The sequence below is a fragment of the Anticarsia gemmatalis genome, chromosome 5, assembly GCF_050436995.1.
Source record: "Anticarsia gemmatalis isolate Benzon Research Colony breed Stoneville strain chromosome 5, ilAntGemm2 primary, whole genome shotgun sequence".
NCBI classification, from domain to species: domain Eukaryota; kingdom Metazoa; phylum Arthropoda; class Insecta; order Lepidoptera; family Erebidae; genus Anticarsia; species Anticarsia gemmatalis.
The window spans coordinates 3,441,219-3,458,339 of NC_134749.1; positions in this window are offsets into that span (position 1 = coordinate 3,441,219).

The following is a 17,121-nucleotide window of genomic DNA, read 5'->3' on the forward strand; positions in this document are numbered from 1 at the left end:
CCACTCGGCTATCACTGCTTAGGAAAGAAGAATGATTTAATTAAAAACTAATAAATTACTAACGCTTAGACATAAAGCTTGTGTTAGTGTGACAGTGTCGACAGCTGGGTACTCGACAGGCGCAAATTAGCGCAGGCTTGAGATCTGTAACAAAGCATTACTTTTATAGCCCGTAGCCAGTTGCGTTCACCGGTCAGTAAACGATCTGTGCGTTAAGCAAACCTTGGCGCCTTGGCGCGGTCATTCCATGGATGGGTGACCGCATAGTGGTATTTGAACTGAGCGTTTTCGTGCTTCGGAGGGCACGTAAAAATTCAGTCCCGGTTGTTGTCAATTAAGATTGCAGTCGTTAAGCCACGTCAAAGGCTTTCAGGCGGCTTGAGCAACTTTGACACTAGGTTGACCACTAACCATACGATAAGAAGAAGATTCTATATTTTCTTTATTCCTAAGATTGATAACGAAAGATAATTATGGTGTCCTATTAAAGAATGCACATAATACTTACCATTAATTTCAGGTATTTTAATGTTGACCGAGGACGCGTGTACTTGGCTGCCTTGTGTTAAGCCAAGGTGTGACGTCATACACTCGGCGCAGTCGTAGGCAACAAATGGTGCCGGTGGTTTTACTATAAATAAAGTAATAAGTAGGTAATTAAAAAGTTCTTAAATATTTATCTAACTCTGCGGCTTTTTCTTTATTGTCTTTTAAAAGTTGTGTTTTTTCAATTGATGATGATGATTCTCTCCGAACTATTTCGGCCATGGCGACCACTTGATCTCCTAAACTATCTGATGTTGATGCACCCTGAAATGGCTTATTTAGCCAATTTTTGAAGCAATGCTGCAATCAATAATCGTCATTTCATTCAATTGAATTTATTCAGTAATAATTGTTAATATTTTAAAAAAGAATAAGCGCAACAATAAAAAATATGTAAGCTTTGTATGAGGGGAATCATTTCAGATTAATTTTAATGTGAACGAGACTGTGAATTTTATTTCAAACGAAAAATAGTATTATTCGTTTGAAATAAAAATTTTCCACGCCATTCACGCGAACCATTTCAAACGAATATGTTCCTAGAACTCTTCAAAAGGGTCCAAATATGTAAAAAAAAAACAACAAATTATAGGTAAAAATCCATACAAACAAACACAACGTATGATCTTATTCCATGTACATCAATGTTTCCGTGCCATTACACACAATTGTAAAAGGCTTTTGAAATAAATGCGGTGAAAAATCACCGATTTGGTCCCCCTCTTGTAAAACGAATGCTATGTGTGTATGAATGATATGACCTCTTTTTCATAACGTCATGTGAATGTGGGACTTGTATTTTTGTTTGTTTAAGATTATATTTGTTTAAATTTATAGTTTTAAAGTATGCTTATTGATTTATTAACTACGTACTAAATACTTGAATATTACTTCATATCAAAGGCTAATAAGAAAAAATGCGTATACATAGATGACATTGGATAAAGTTCTGAAATATAATTCAGAAATGTGAAATATTACTGTTTTTTTTAATACTTAGTTATTATGTTTTGGTGGGTAAAAAAACAATAGGAAAAGAATTCAATCAGCTGCATCAGCATAGTTGATAACTAATCACGAATCGTTTCAGTCGTGACTTACCAATTTTAGCGGCAGCATCAGTCTGTGTGGCTGCCGGCTCCAAGCCTTGATGCAGACAACTCTTAGACACGAATTGGCCTTGATGAACTGGCATGCCGTTGTCTTCTCGAGCTAAAGGATGAAACATACGTTAATATAATTAAGAAAATGCAAAAAAGATAAATATAGGTGGAGGTAGGATTTAAAATATAATTAGCATAGCATTTTGTTATAGCATGATGGCTGGAGTAGAAAGGAGTCTTTAAAAAAGACTGACCCCCGGTTTCCAAGTACGTTTGGCGGTAGTTTTAACTATTCAATAGCGTTTTTATATGAGTTTAAACGCTATTGAATAGATAAACTATCGCTAAATGTACCTCAGAAACTAGGGGTAAGAGTTTCAAAGTCGAGTAAATGTGACATATTCCAAAAAAGCGCTAGTACTTCACATAATGTGTTAGAAAGCTTACGTTAGCTTTCCTTTACCTTTCCCGACGTGAAGTGGCCTTTTAAAAACAGACCCAGTTCGTAAACGACAAATTATTATCTATCGAAATGTCAGCAAAAACGAAAAAAAATATGTAAGAACTTAAAAAACCTTATATTTTTCCTGTAATAAATCCAGGAGTATACAAAATAATTACATATACACATACATAAAATCACGCTTTTTCCCATATAGGTGGGCAGAGAACAAGGAATAAATAGTTACACGTTCTTATAATATTTTTGGTATAAAGCAAATATAACCTAGTATCGGGTATTGGACAACATTTCTCATTTGACAGACAGTTCCGTGATTTATTATGTCTCTGTGTAGCGCGTGACAATCAATAAATAAAGTTGATGCCTAGATTTTTTTGGGCTTAGTTTTATATTTCACCTAAAAGTGATATTTATTTTTTATAAACAGATAAAAGATAGATAGTGGATTAAAGTATTTTGTGATTTTCTAATATAAATAAGTAACTAAAACCGTTTATAGTGTAGACTCATTTGCAGACATCCCATTACAGTCAGAAGGCTAGCTTTGAGCTTAAACTGCGTCAAACTGCTATTTTTGACTAAAACTGTTGCAACGTCTTGTTTGTCACGTAACGATATTGAATGATTGTCCTATTCCTACCCGACTGTGGACCTAATCATACAAAACTCTATGAAAATGTGGACTGTGGACCTAATCATACAAAACTCTATGAAAATATTGTAACAATGAATAACATACTTATCAAAACAATACCAAAAAATAAAGCAATACCGAACAGCTGTTTCTGACTGGCTGATCAATCAAAAAGATGGAAGATACGACCTTTTACATACTATACTTACATGAAACGATTTGAATGAAATCGTGTAGGGTTGCGTGTGTAGTCTGTGTAGCCATGTCAACAACCGATTTTTATTCAACAACATTTTGTTTGTTCACTCGCAAGAATAAATGTCCTGCCCTAGAAACCTGATTATTGTTATGTTTTATTTATTTCAACTGTCTTTGGAAACGGAAATAGAAGATATTGTAAACAATTTACGATTTGGATATTTTTTTTTGGTTATCTGATACATTTCAGTTCAATATGCAATGATGATTGTTTGCAAACGTTGCGTTCTTTGCGAGCCCTTGCGAAAACTAGACGTATCAAAAGTTTGTATAATAGGAATGCTAGAAAAAAAAATCCGTAGAAAGACACGCACAGGTCATACCAAAGATAATCTTACAACGGTCATGTGCATGGAACTCGTGGCTTTATGACAAACTAGCTGACCCGCGCAACTCCGCTCGTGTCACATAATAGATAATGGGTCAATTTTCCCTGTTTTTGTAACATTTTTTACTGGTACTCTGCTCCTATTGGCCGTAGCGTGATGATATATAGCCTATAACCTTTCTCGATAAATGGGCTATCTAACACCGAAAGATTTTTTTTTAAATCGGACCAGAGTTCCTGGGATTAGCGGGTTCAAACAAACAAACTCTTCAGCTTTATAATATTAGTATAGATATTTGTGTAACTGGATAAAACACGGCTGTTTCAATTGATTGTTGTAAGTGGCGTTATTATTATTTAAAGTGTGTAGTTTATTTACCTCTCGTCTCTTTCATATACTGGACTCCAATTTCATTCTTATTGATGCTAGAGCCCATGGCGTCGAGGGTGAAGGACGGCTTCACCCAGATGGACTTGGACTGCAGATCCACGTGCGTATTCGTCGCTACAGTGTGCACTTGAGTGTAACCTTCTGGAATGGACAAATAATGTGAACTCTCGTTTTATTATATGAGTGGGTGATGTGTAAAGGCGCCAGTTTGCAAATGGGACTGAGACTGAGCTATTAGATCGCTAGTATTTAAGTGGGTATTGAACCTTGAATGACTAATGACCAATATTGTTTATTTTTAAGTAGGAACGGAAGCAGTTCCTCCTGACCAATTTTCGGGGATAACGATCAATTACGTTCAGTTTTTTTGTAACATTTAATTGGGCTGAAAATAGGTTACCATACAGTTTAATTTACTTACTTCCCGTATCTCGTGAACCTAGGTACTGTTTAGGTTCTGAGCCGGATTCTATAAGCGCTCTTCTGATAAGGTTGGAAAGCAATACACCTGCGATTAGACAAAATAAATATTAATAAAGCAGTTATATTAATCAACAATAAGAAAATATGACACGGGCAATAAATATCTTTCAAAAATGAAATTGGGGATGCGGTATACAAATTCTCCTGCACCGTTTCACACAATTTTGATGTATTTCTGAATAAAGGGCCACACTGGTATATATCCATTGCCCATGTCAGTAGCAAAAACCATGAGTTACTTATTTGGTTATTTGTGCGAAAACATATACAACTTCTCCTTATCTTACATTCTACATCTTACCTTAGATTCTACATTATCATTAAAAGCAGCTGAAAATGTTAAACATTTGATAGTCTTTGATACTCTTTAAAATTTTCATTGCTTCAAGACAATATTTTTATAGTTTATCTAGTCTATCTATCTTTTTAGTATCAATTCAAACAGATTATACAATACCTGCGTTACCCTCGATGTACGAATCTAGTTCGGAAAACTTAGGGCATGGACACACGCCACTTCTTTCTGTTCCTATACTGGCGTCTGTAATAAAGTAATCGTGTGATTAGTAAGAACGTTATCTAATAAATTTGCGAAATTACTTCACGATCATGCATATTTTATAAGCATTTACTAGGGTATATTCCCGGTGTCCACCCCCTGCTTGTCCACCCCGGGTGGACAGAGACACAAATCTTTTAAAAAGTTCTCGGTGTCCACCCCTGGGGGACAGTGAGAATTAATTTTAAATTATTCCCGCTGGCCACCCCGGGTGGGCAAAGACACGATAGGTAGTTCAATACTGATTTATTTCTAGAAAGGATGAGGATGTAAAGATTTATCTGTGACTTTGATTAATACCTATTGTGATAATTATTTGTGTAGATTGCAAAAGTAAAAGATGTTGATAATATGATTAAACTATGTACCTACTTAATTAATTAGGTTATAATTATTTACACCCAATTCCAGCAAGCGTGGACATTGAGAATGTTTATTTAAGCAGTGGCTTTGTCCACCGGCGGTGAACATCGAGAGTAGTAATATGAAACTCGTGTCTTTGTAACTAAAAATTGTATGAAAATTCTTACCACAAGTTATGTATTCCGACTGTATTGATTTCGAAGAGGCCATACATCCAATACATGTTGGCATTTGATCTGGAAAATCTATTAAAATAATTGAAAAGAAATAATATAGATATTATTAAATATTATACTAGCTGACCCGCGCAACTTCGCTTGCGTCACATAAGAGAGAATGGGTCAAAATTTTCCCCGTTTTTGTAACATTTTTCACGGGTACTCTGCTCCTATTGGTAGTAGCGTGATGATATATAACCTATAACCTTCCTCGATAAATGGACTATCTAACACTGAAAGAATTTTTCAAATCGGACGCGTAGTTCCTGAGATTAGCGCGTTCAAACAAACAAACAAACAAACAAACAAACTCTTCAGCTTTATAATATTAGTATAGATTAATTTTTTTTAACAAGAAAGGATTTCTATATTTTGTTTTAAAGTAGGATTTCATTTAGTTTATTTATAAAATATCAAGATTATTGTGTGGAATACATTTAATTTTATTCATTAATAGACAAATATGTCCATAATAAGTAGATAGTGCTAATATACTTTATTATAGTCATTAGGCGTTGGTGTTATTTTTTCTTGAAGTATACCATTTAAGCAATATGTAATAAATAGTTACCAAAAGTGATTTGTCGTGAATTCGGGGTAAACATGTTCGTCTTTGAAGGAACTGGTGTCATGCAAGGAACGCACGATAACTTCGGCTTCCTTTCATATGAAGCTATATAGAAAAAAAAACATGATTTTACATTTTTACCACATGGCCATCAATTTCAAAACTAAACCATTTTAATTGCAGCAGTGTATACGTGTACGCTACTTAAAATCTTCGATCGATAAACCTCGTATTAACAAAAAAAGAAAATTTAATTACTTACCTAATTTTGCTAGGCTTTTCTTTAGTATCGATCTTGAAGAAATCGATATAATATTCGGTGCTGAAATATAAGCATAATTATGTTAAATAAAGCGTTTCCGAGAGTTTCGCTTTAATATATTTTTTTATACACTATTTGACACCGTAGAATTTCGTTCTAAACCTTTGAGTGCTATACCTGCATTGTATGTAAGTCTTCAATATGTATGTAAAGTGATATCGTTATAGTATGGTAGATACCTGTAGCCACAAGTCTCGGTAGCTGCGGTTGTGTTTGTCCAGAATAATCCTCGTGCTTGGACACACACTCGTGCTCATCCGTTAAATTACAACCTAAAAAGTAAACAATTTTTAATACGTTTACATTTTATAAAAAGGATTATACGTGAGCATTGATAGCCGAGTGGTAACGGGTCGTCGATGATGGTACGAACCGAGACAATACACCAATGACTCTTCTAAATTATGTGTGTATTTGAAATTTCCGTTAGTTCTAACGGTGACGGAAAATATCGTGATGAAACCTAGGTTGCCTAAAAGTTCTTTAACACTTTCCTTGGGGCATGCTAAATCCTTAACCTGCACTTGGCCAGCATGGTACCCTCAAGGTCGTTTGGGAGGAGACCCTTACTGAATAGTGGGAAGTAAATGAGTTTAAAAAAGTATCAACGTTACCTGAAACGCCGGTCGAGGTCATTACTGTAATTGACGGATTAGACATGATTGCTACTGGATATATAATATTGGAGGACGTCGTGTGCTGCGTTTCAGTTTCTAAAAAAACAATAAAAGCCAAACGACGAATTAATAATATTTTCTAATTATAAAGGGGCTGGAGTATTACAGCCATAGGAAAGAATTACCATGAGTGATTTTTTTTGACATGACGTATGCAATAAGATGACGGGTTCAGCATTTTTTGAGCATGTAAATTATCACTTAACCATGCTACGGGATGTTAGTAAAGATTTCTCGAAGCAAATATAATATGAAAATACACAAGCCTAAATTTTGCCAGTGTAGCTACTATAAGGCTCGGTAATCCAGCGCACGGGGGCTCTCGAACTTAGTGGGCCCCCGGACTCTGATTAACCAAGCTCTTTTTTTGTGTCCGTAGTTGGTGTAGAGGGCTTTTACTTATTTGTTGCACCAGGGTCTCAGACCACCTAGCTACTCCACAGAATATTGAATTAGTTTTTCATAATGACAGGAACAGCTTACCTGTGCAAGGTTTTATAAAAGCGTCGTGAGTTTGACAGTACGTCTCGAAAGTGAATGGACGATTTTGTGATAATGTAAACCCTTTAACAAAACAGAACCGATGAATACAAAAAAATAACGGATAACATTTGCACGCAATTAGTTGCAAGTAAATTTTGCATTTAGTTATTGTTTTACCTGTCAAAGTTTCTCTCTCCGTTTGGCATTCATTCTCTTTGCTTTCGATGATATTCAGTTCGGTAGCAGAATCTATAGAAAGAAATTCTACAATTACGATCTTGTGATATACTATGTTACAGTCCCATTGAAGAGAATGAATCTCCTTTCGGAATTTGTGGAAATACAGGAGGTGTTACGTTTGACACCATGCTGGCCAAGTGCTAGTTGTGGATTTCTCTTATAATTATAATTACGGATGAATACGGATGTTATAGAAAGAAAATGTAAGTTTAAAGAATAAATGCATTCCTCCTCAAAGAAAATACAATGATCTATCAATAAAAGATGTTAAATAAATACCTGACACAAAACTAGTTGTCTTATGCCCGAACGAGGGAATAGAAGTAGTGACGCCCACTGTGATCCTGTTCGTAGACTGTTGCGGTGACTTCTGGGTTTGTATATCTAACACAGAGAAAACGGCAATTTCTCGTATTTATTCATTCTTAGTTGAGAAAAAAATCTACTCAATTTTAAAATTATATACGAAAAGAGATGTTTGAGAGAGTGTGCGTTCTCAGACTCTTTCTAATTGTGCATATGACTGTTTATAAGAATTAGCGCAGAACTAGTGTAGTATTAACTCTTTTTACTCACAGTGCTTGTTCACGTTGGAACTCGCGGGCGCGGTGGCGGTCGCGAGCGCGGGGACGTGGCGATTTGTGTTCACGTTGGCCGCCAGGCGGGCGTTTGGCTCAAACTGGCTCAAACTGGTTGATCTTACTTGACATCGCGAGTGGATCGCGCCCGCCACCGCTAGTTCGACGTGAACACACACGAACATCTTCACTTGTTTGATATTGGCGCGAGCGCGCCACGCGGGCCGCGCGCGAGGCCGCTAGCTCGCCCGCGACTTAGACCGCGCGAACGGTTTGTACGTGAACACTTCGGTACATCGCCATATGTTTGATATTTCGCGACCGCGCCCGCCACCGCGCCCGCGAGTCAACGTGAATGAGCACACACTCTTTTGTAAATTAAATGTTAAAGGGAGCACTTACCATTAAGTTGTGCTCGTAATACGGACTCTTTCAACGATGTTGCCGTTGACTTGATATTGCGTGGAATAGTGTACATTGACTGATAGTGTGAAGTGCCCGGCGTTGCCACAAGACGAGTCATATCTACGAGAAAAAAATATTATCAACTTTATTTTTTTCTAGTGACTAATCACATCAGTAGTAGTACGCGCCATTTAACGTTGAGTATCTGAATGTAGCAAGAAGTCTGAAAATACTAAAACAAGAAAGATAGTACAACGACAGCGTGCTTTTTTCAGACAATCTCACTTTACTCCTGCGTTTCTTGTTGTTTATATATCTAGCCTTAATGCCTCGTTGCTGTATTCACACAAATAAAGTTAAATAGAACGTAATGTACTGCGAACAGACACTTCCTCGCGATAAAATCAACGCAAGGAAATTTGTGCATTAAGATACTAAGTAAGACATAATAATTATGAATCTCACCTGTACTTAAAGCAGGTCTATAATACATTATGTAATCGTCCTCGTCAGTGTTAGCCAGTGTTCCTGTAGATACGATGTTGTTACGAGGCCGGACTGACGCTTCCGTGGCTGTAATGAAATGATTATTAGAAAATACATTACGATTAAATTTCTATTTGTGTGATTCTGAACTTATTAATGGATAATAAAAATATCATTATGCAACTATTTAGGTAGTGCGTAGATTCAAAGATCTACCATGTAAGAGTAGAGAGTTGTTTTAGCATAAGCCTTGATCACACGTACCGAGCAAACGGTCGAGTCAGTAAAATGTTTCTCAGCCGAGACAGTATAGTAAGCGAGTAGCTGTTCACACACGTTTTGAAAAATCAGCACTGTCTCGCACTGTCTCGCACTGTCTCACACTGTCTCGCTGGTTCGCTCGGTACGTGTGATCAAGGCATTAGTGATAGAAGCAAAAGGCAATATTAAATAAGTGGACTATAGTACCGAATGGACTACAAACAAATTTGTCGAATATGTGTGAGATTTGCGCCATGTTTGAGGGTAAGGGCAATATTTTCGTAATTAGGTTATGGATTCTAATTATGCCTAAGGTATTCGTATTGTGTTTACCTGCATTATTGCAAACAATGATAGGTTGTGTGAACGCCTCTTTGGATGGCGGGAAGTTGCTTCGCAGCGAGTCGAACGTCTTCGTACTGGTGTGAGTACTAGTTAACAGGGAAAGATCTTCTGTACCTGTTATATAGGAAGAGAAAAAATCAACAGAAGTGAAAAATCTTGCTCGTTTAAAGGCTAAATAATTCCAGTTATAATCCCACACATTGCACTAATGGTCTTTGGACTCTGCCTACCCCTATGGGAAAATGGCGTAATTTTATGTACGTATGTATTGCACGAATAATGTTGAACCACCAAAAAAGTTTCAACACGGTATTGTACTTCAAGATGTAAACAATAATTTTATTAACAAGATTCTGTTTTTAAAATCAGTTTTTGAAAAAGACTGGTAAAACGAACTATTTTTTTTCATTCGTAACTATAATAAAATTACCTGTAAATTGATCAGATAATTTCCGATCGTCCGCTTGTATAAAACTTGTTGATGTTTCTATGTTTTCAGGGGGTAGGTCTGAAAATAAATTACAATCTTGTAAGAAACCATAATATAAAACAATGAAATCAAGATATAGAACCATTATACATTCTGGAATATTACTCTATTTCATATTTCCCTCAAACTGATATTCTAAAACCTTCATGTTCATAAACTCACTGGAAAAAGAACTTAAGTCATCCTATTTTATTTGCATGTTAAGCCGTTTTGCTTTCAACTTACCTTCATATTGGCAACTCTTAGCTTCCCGTAGTTCATCGACGTCATGTTCGGTGTTCCACAAGCGATTGTCACTCTCACCGCGAGACATCTTCCTACACGGCTCAGTGGTCAAATTGTATTGCATCGTTGGCTTTACATCCGGCTTCTTCTTTTTGTGTAGAGATTTACGTTCTGTTCATTAGAAAGTATAATAATAGAGTCTTTTTCTTATCGTATGGTTGCTGGTCAACCTAGTGTCAAAGTTGTTCAAGCCGCCCGAAGGCCTGTGACGTGGCTTAACAAAACTTATCTTATTAGACAACAGTCGGGACCGACTTTTTATGTGCCGTCCGGAGCACGGAGAAGCTCAATTTAAATACCACTATGCGATCACTTACCCATGGAATGACCGCGCCAGGCGTTGCTTAACCCACAGATCGTTTACCGGTAGCAACTAGCTATGACCGATTTCGACCGAGTTAAAATAATTTATAAGGTATCGTAACCATCAAAATTATCACCATATATATTATGTATTACGGGCACAAGCAGAGATATATATTATTTTCAAAGGTTTAATTAAAATAGACGAATTTCTACTGATAAGAGTTAATTTTTCCTGTAATGCTATGTTGTGTATCGTATTTACAAAGATCTTTCGACATGTCAATTGGAGATGTCAAAAACGATATGAAGGTGTCAGAATGAAATTGACAGTAAAAAGTGTCACTGCTAGAAATAAGTATTTAATAAGTATATACTCACTTGAACCGTAGAAGAAGGGGAACATGGAAGGTCCCAAGTTTACGTTTCTACACTTTCCTTTGTTACTTGATGGCAAGGATGCTGTAATTTTTAATTACGGCAGTGAGTGGCATATCGTCACAGGTTTGGTTCTCATTTTAGTAAGCGCTTGGTAGAAGGCATACACTCAGGTTTTAAAGTACGAATAAAACAGCAGATTTTGGATGTATAGATTTTGCATGGCAGTCTATTCATATGAAGTTAAGGATGGATCTATCATATCTACAAAAAGCCGTAACATTTACGCTTGGCGCGTTAGTGATCTGCGCTTACTTGCAACATAATGTTTATACAATCTATGTGGCCTAAATGCCTACTCTACTTCTTAAGTTCAATGGAACACAAAACAATACAGGTTAATATTAATCCAAATTCTATGTCAAATAAACAAATACAGCTGAGAAATTACAATGATCTATCATCATAATACAGTCATCTAGTATTTCCTTAATAGTAATTACCTTTACTATCCTTGCTAAGAGTCCGCCAAGATCCCATTATAACAGAATTGCCGACAGACTTCTGTTCTTGCAGCTCACTATCTGTGCCTAAAAGCATAACTATGTCACTGAACCGCAAAGGAAATAGTTCCCAAGATTTATGGGAAGAAGTACTCTAACTGGGTGCACGTAGCATCGGATACTGAGGAAATCGACTCTATTTAAGTGGTAGTTTTTATTTTACGGATGAAAGAGTGCAGTTAGAATGATATATGACTCAGGTGATTACTGTGTCAACTTTTTATAGTGTTGTTTATACAGGGTTGGTAAGTACGCTTGCAAGTTGTAGTAAGTAGCAGAAAAAATTGTAGCGTCATGTAAGTGCATTATTAACCACACGCTCTGGTTCAGTTTTTTGAGCGACTGAATCTATAATCTTACCATAATAAAACCTAAGACTATGACTACACAGGCTACTTCCTGAAATTATCAACTTCTAAAAATACCAGTAAACTAAGTTCCTCGTATCAAACTATACTAGGTCTTTAAATATGTATGATAGTTTTTTAAAAGAAGGATCAATATCAAACCTATTTCTTGATACGCAGGAATACTAGTCTGAACATCTACGTCTTCCCATATTATAGAGCGGTGTAAGTAATGCGTTACTCGAACTTGAACAAAGACCAGAAGATTTTAATAAAATTCTTTCATCAAATAATAAATTATGACTACCATTAAATAATAAAAAAAATGTACAGATATTTTTACAAGCGTTATTAGAAAAAAAACGAACTTACTTTTCCTATTAGTAACCGGCATCCACGAAGACCAGCTTGCCCAGCGCTGAGCAGTCTTCTTCCACATGCGGTTCCACCGTCTTCTGCAGATACGACGAATGGAGATCCGACGACGCCAGGAACGAAGAGTTCTTGGTACTAAAATATAAACGTAAATAATAAAGATATAAATAAGTCCAACACTTAACTTCAATTCTTCGTAATTTTATTGTTAGGGTTTAATTGAAATCTCTTGTTACTCGCTTTACTTTTGAAAAGTCTTACATATCAGATCGATCGATCAGACACATCGGAATGTTTATTTTTCACAGTAGATTACTATTTTTAATAAAAAAGTGTAAGAGCGGTACAGTATAATAATATCTCTAGTATTTTTTTTTTAATATATCAACAAGCCTCACATCTATATCTGTTGCTGGGGAACCTCTTGGACATCATACACTTTCTACAATGAAAAGAGTTGTGATCAGTGTGGTGACTATCTCCGTAGTACCGCGAGTAGAACTCTTGTTTCCAATTGTATTTGCCTAGAATTTGGGAATCATTTTATTAAAAGGCCCTGAGTGATTAAAAAAAATTTAAAATTTTTATTTTATCTTTCTAAATATTCAGTAAAATTTCAAGACATTACACAAAATGCCGATTATTAGAATAGTAGACATACATACCTAAACTAAAGGTCCCAAGACTGCAACCTTCGCTGCTCGCACTCTGATACCTCCAGGACTCTGTTTCAGTACTATAAGTCTTGGTCATTGCCAGTGTTTCACTGGACCGTTGCTGTTCGCGTCTACTCCATTCCCCGTTGGAGTCGTTTTCTCCTATGACAGTGTCTTCGTAGGTTTCTATAGTACCGGTTACCGAGAGACTGTCTGGTATCTCGTTGTCAGCGCTGCCGCTTGGGGATTTTGCGACTGATCCTAAAAAAATGTATGTATAGTTATCATGAAGAGCTGGTCGAACTTAAGACCTTTTTTCTTGAACGGATGTCTAGGTTTTTTCGATAAAATTATCAGATCTTATGACATTAGCTCATTTTGTCATAGGTATAGATTGTATTTTCGAAAATCAGTCAACGACGTGCATATTTTCATCACTTAATTAAATTGCATATTAGATTTAGACTGTAAGTATAATTTTGTAAATGTTTACGTTCTTACTTTGCATTTTGTTATCAATTTGTATCCGGAGTTATAAGCTGTTTGTTACCTTCAATATTTTCAAAGTTGGTTGTTTTCTGTAGTATCTCAGACAGGCACTCAGTATACGAAGGGACAGGTAAGCGTTTTGCTGGTTGCATAGAATTTGGAGGGCTGTGTGAGTAGTATGCTCTAACACTGGCACCTGAAATATAATGCAAGTTATAGGGTTACTTAGACCAACAGATATTGCAGAAAAATATAGTCATTTTATAACGGAGAGTAATATATGAACAACAATTCAGTTAAGTGACTTGTGAATAAAGTATAAGTATGCCTGCAAAATTTTAGTAAGCCTTTTACCGGTCTTTTTTCACCGGTCGGTAAATGATTTGTGGGTTAAACAACCCTTTTTGCGGTCGTTCCATAGATGGGTGACCGCACAGTGGTAACTGAATGAGCTTTTTTTTCTTCGGAGAGCACGTTAAAAGTTGGTCCCGGTTGTTGTCAATTAAGATATCAGTCGTTAAGCCTTTGATACGAGGTTGACCACTAACCATACGATAAAAACAAAAAAAAAACTGATAATATAGTTTGATAATAGCAAGGAAAGTTTTACTTACTCCCTGTCGATTTATTAATAAATTCTTCATGATACGCGTTCCCGCCCTCGCTTTCAGTTCCTTGTGTTGAGGTTTCAGGGGCAGTACATAAAACTACTGTTGGTTGGTCTCTTAATAAGGGATTCGTTTCTACAAATGATAATGAAAATTTATTTTTATTGTATAAGTCCCCAACCCCTCTCTCATTACGGGAGGAGATCCTTGCCCAGCAATGGGACACTAATGGGTTAAATCTATTTTTTAATTTATATTATTGTTTTTGCCATCATCCACAACATTCTAATTGTTTAGCTTTCGTTCGGTAAAATATTTTTTTGCAATTTATTCGTCAGGTAAATTTATTTACTGAGCGTTAAACATGTAATATTACTTTACAAAATATCTCCATATCATCAATCTTTCATGCAAAAGTGTCGACAATTGCTACTCTTTTGTTAGAAAAATTAAATCCCTTTTCTTTCTGACTTCGTTTAAAGTGAGTCGACTCACCCACACTGGATATAGGAGACGCTTGATCTTCGGAGATGACGTCGGAAGTCATTGCCGTGTAGTAAGTGTCAAGTGATGATAACTTCATACTCTCGATGTCAGTTGTTGCTGGACTGAACAGATCGTTGGGATCTGGGCTTGATGATCGATAACCTATAGAACAAAGTGAAATTTTGTACTTCTAAGGCAACATAGATTTTGTTCATGGTGGTGGTGTATTTTAGTTCGATGTCTGGCAAGGTTATTCATGTAATTTAATCGTACGTATTTAAGGAGATTATTAATTACGTGCCCTTGCAGTTAACAATAAATTGATGCGGATTGGAAGCATAGTTAATGTCAGTACAACATTAATTTGAATGTAGTGTCACTGGAACATATTTTTTCTAATTGATATACCGTCATCTTTGTAATTTTTAGTAAAATAAATAGTGTTTTTAATGAAATGCAATTTGTGTATGAATCAATAGCATAATCATGGAAGACCTCACCTGATTCATCATCCCTAGTCGGGAATTCATTGTCTGATGGATACAAGGTCCTAGTGGCATTAGTCACTCGGGAACTGCTTATCGACCTCCCCTCGCTACTGATCACCACTGTGCTGACTTCTTTCAAGCTTTGAAGGCAGGAGGATGTTGGTACTGAAATAGATTATTTATTTAGACGTGCAGCATCAAAAAGAACGTGTTTTATGTCTTTATTACGTGATATGTGCTCTTTTAGAATATTCAATAAGACTATTAAAAGTACTAATATTATTTCAAGTAGGATTTATTAGGGTGGATTTGGACTCTACTTCCAAAACAATTTCTATTTTTCAAGAAGTTCAGTAACGTAACTTGAACATGACAATAGCTTTGACCTCTCTAACATGTATAAAATAAAAATGGAGAAGAGTAGGAGTACTGACATAATTCTTCGCTTAGAATGAAAACTGAATAAAAAATATGTATCATGAGTTTTAAACTTTTGCGTTGCATGTCTATTACATAATAGGATTCGGGAATTAACGCGAACAAAGCTGCGGCCAGTGCAACCTGCACCGAAACGTCAAGCAAGCATTCCAACTTAAATGCGTGTTCGCGTTAACTCCCTTATACTCTTGTATATAAAATATTAGTAGTGGCAAAATTCTTGTCATGACTAAGGGCGTACCGGTCTTTAAGAATATATTTAAACTTACGTGTACTTGAAGCTTCCTGAGATCGTTGATAATCCCATTCGGAGGTTCGTGTACTGTCTCTTAAACTAGATTCTGGGGCGGATTCAACTCCGTTCACTGGACTAGAGCTGCCCAATTCTGTGATCCAATCTGAGAACATTAGTCAGTAACTTCTGTATGTTTTTAAGTCATTGGAATTGATTCATATTTTGTGAGATGGATATGTGTGGGTTACTCCTACTGAAGAAAAAAATGCTTTAATTGATCCAGTCAGATAAATATTACGAACGACTATTTTGGAAAGTGACGATTTACATAAGTTAGTTTTAGTTGTATTTACGGCTTTAAACATTTTCATAAAATTACTTATCACCAATGATATGGAACCGTAGCGCAAGTCAAGGAATCAGACTATGCGGTCACGAAATTTTAGTGTTCAGAGGCGTGATTTATACGAAAAATCTAATTTGCGGTAGTGATTCGTTTGGGAGCAAAACGATACGTCATCGTGTTTACCATTGAGTCTGTCACTATCGATTACATTTAGTTCGCCGTAAATCTGTCCGAGGGTGGGTATAGGTCTCGCCATCGACGTTGTTTGTTGTCGCTGCTCCCGGCAGAAATCTAAATCAAACGGAGTGGAAATAAGTAAACAATTGTTTTATGGCCTGAAGGCAAATGCTTACGTGATTTATTGTGTTCCACAACTTTTTTATTAGAATCGGTCGGTTTGTTGGTCACAATAGTGAAATAGTTTAGGACATTTATGGATTCATTTTACGACTTTTAGGAAAGTACTAGCAGGTACTCACATTGATTGATCTCAATAATTTTACATTACCATGCTAAGAGCTAGATTTTGAACCGATAAACAGTTCGGACCAAAATATTTTTCTTTATTATCTATTACATATACTTACATATACAGGGTGTCCCAAAACTCAACGATAATCCGAGACAGGATGAAAGGCCAAGTCATACCGGTTCTAGGAAAAATAAAAAAAAAATTCCATATCACTTAGTTCAGCAATAATAGACATTTTTCAAAAAAGTTAAAATTCCACACCCTTGGTCGCATTTTCAAGTCCTGTGATCACCCATGTCACAATTTCGCAGCGTTTTTTTTTATTTCGTGGTCTATATTAAATATGCTATTAATCGTAAAACAAATGAATGCACAAAACATTGTTAATTTTCTAAAAAAAGTTAAGTTTTAGTGAGTCATGGTTCACAAAAATATCGTTAGTTGACTTTGA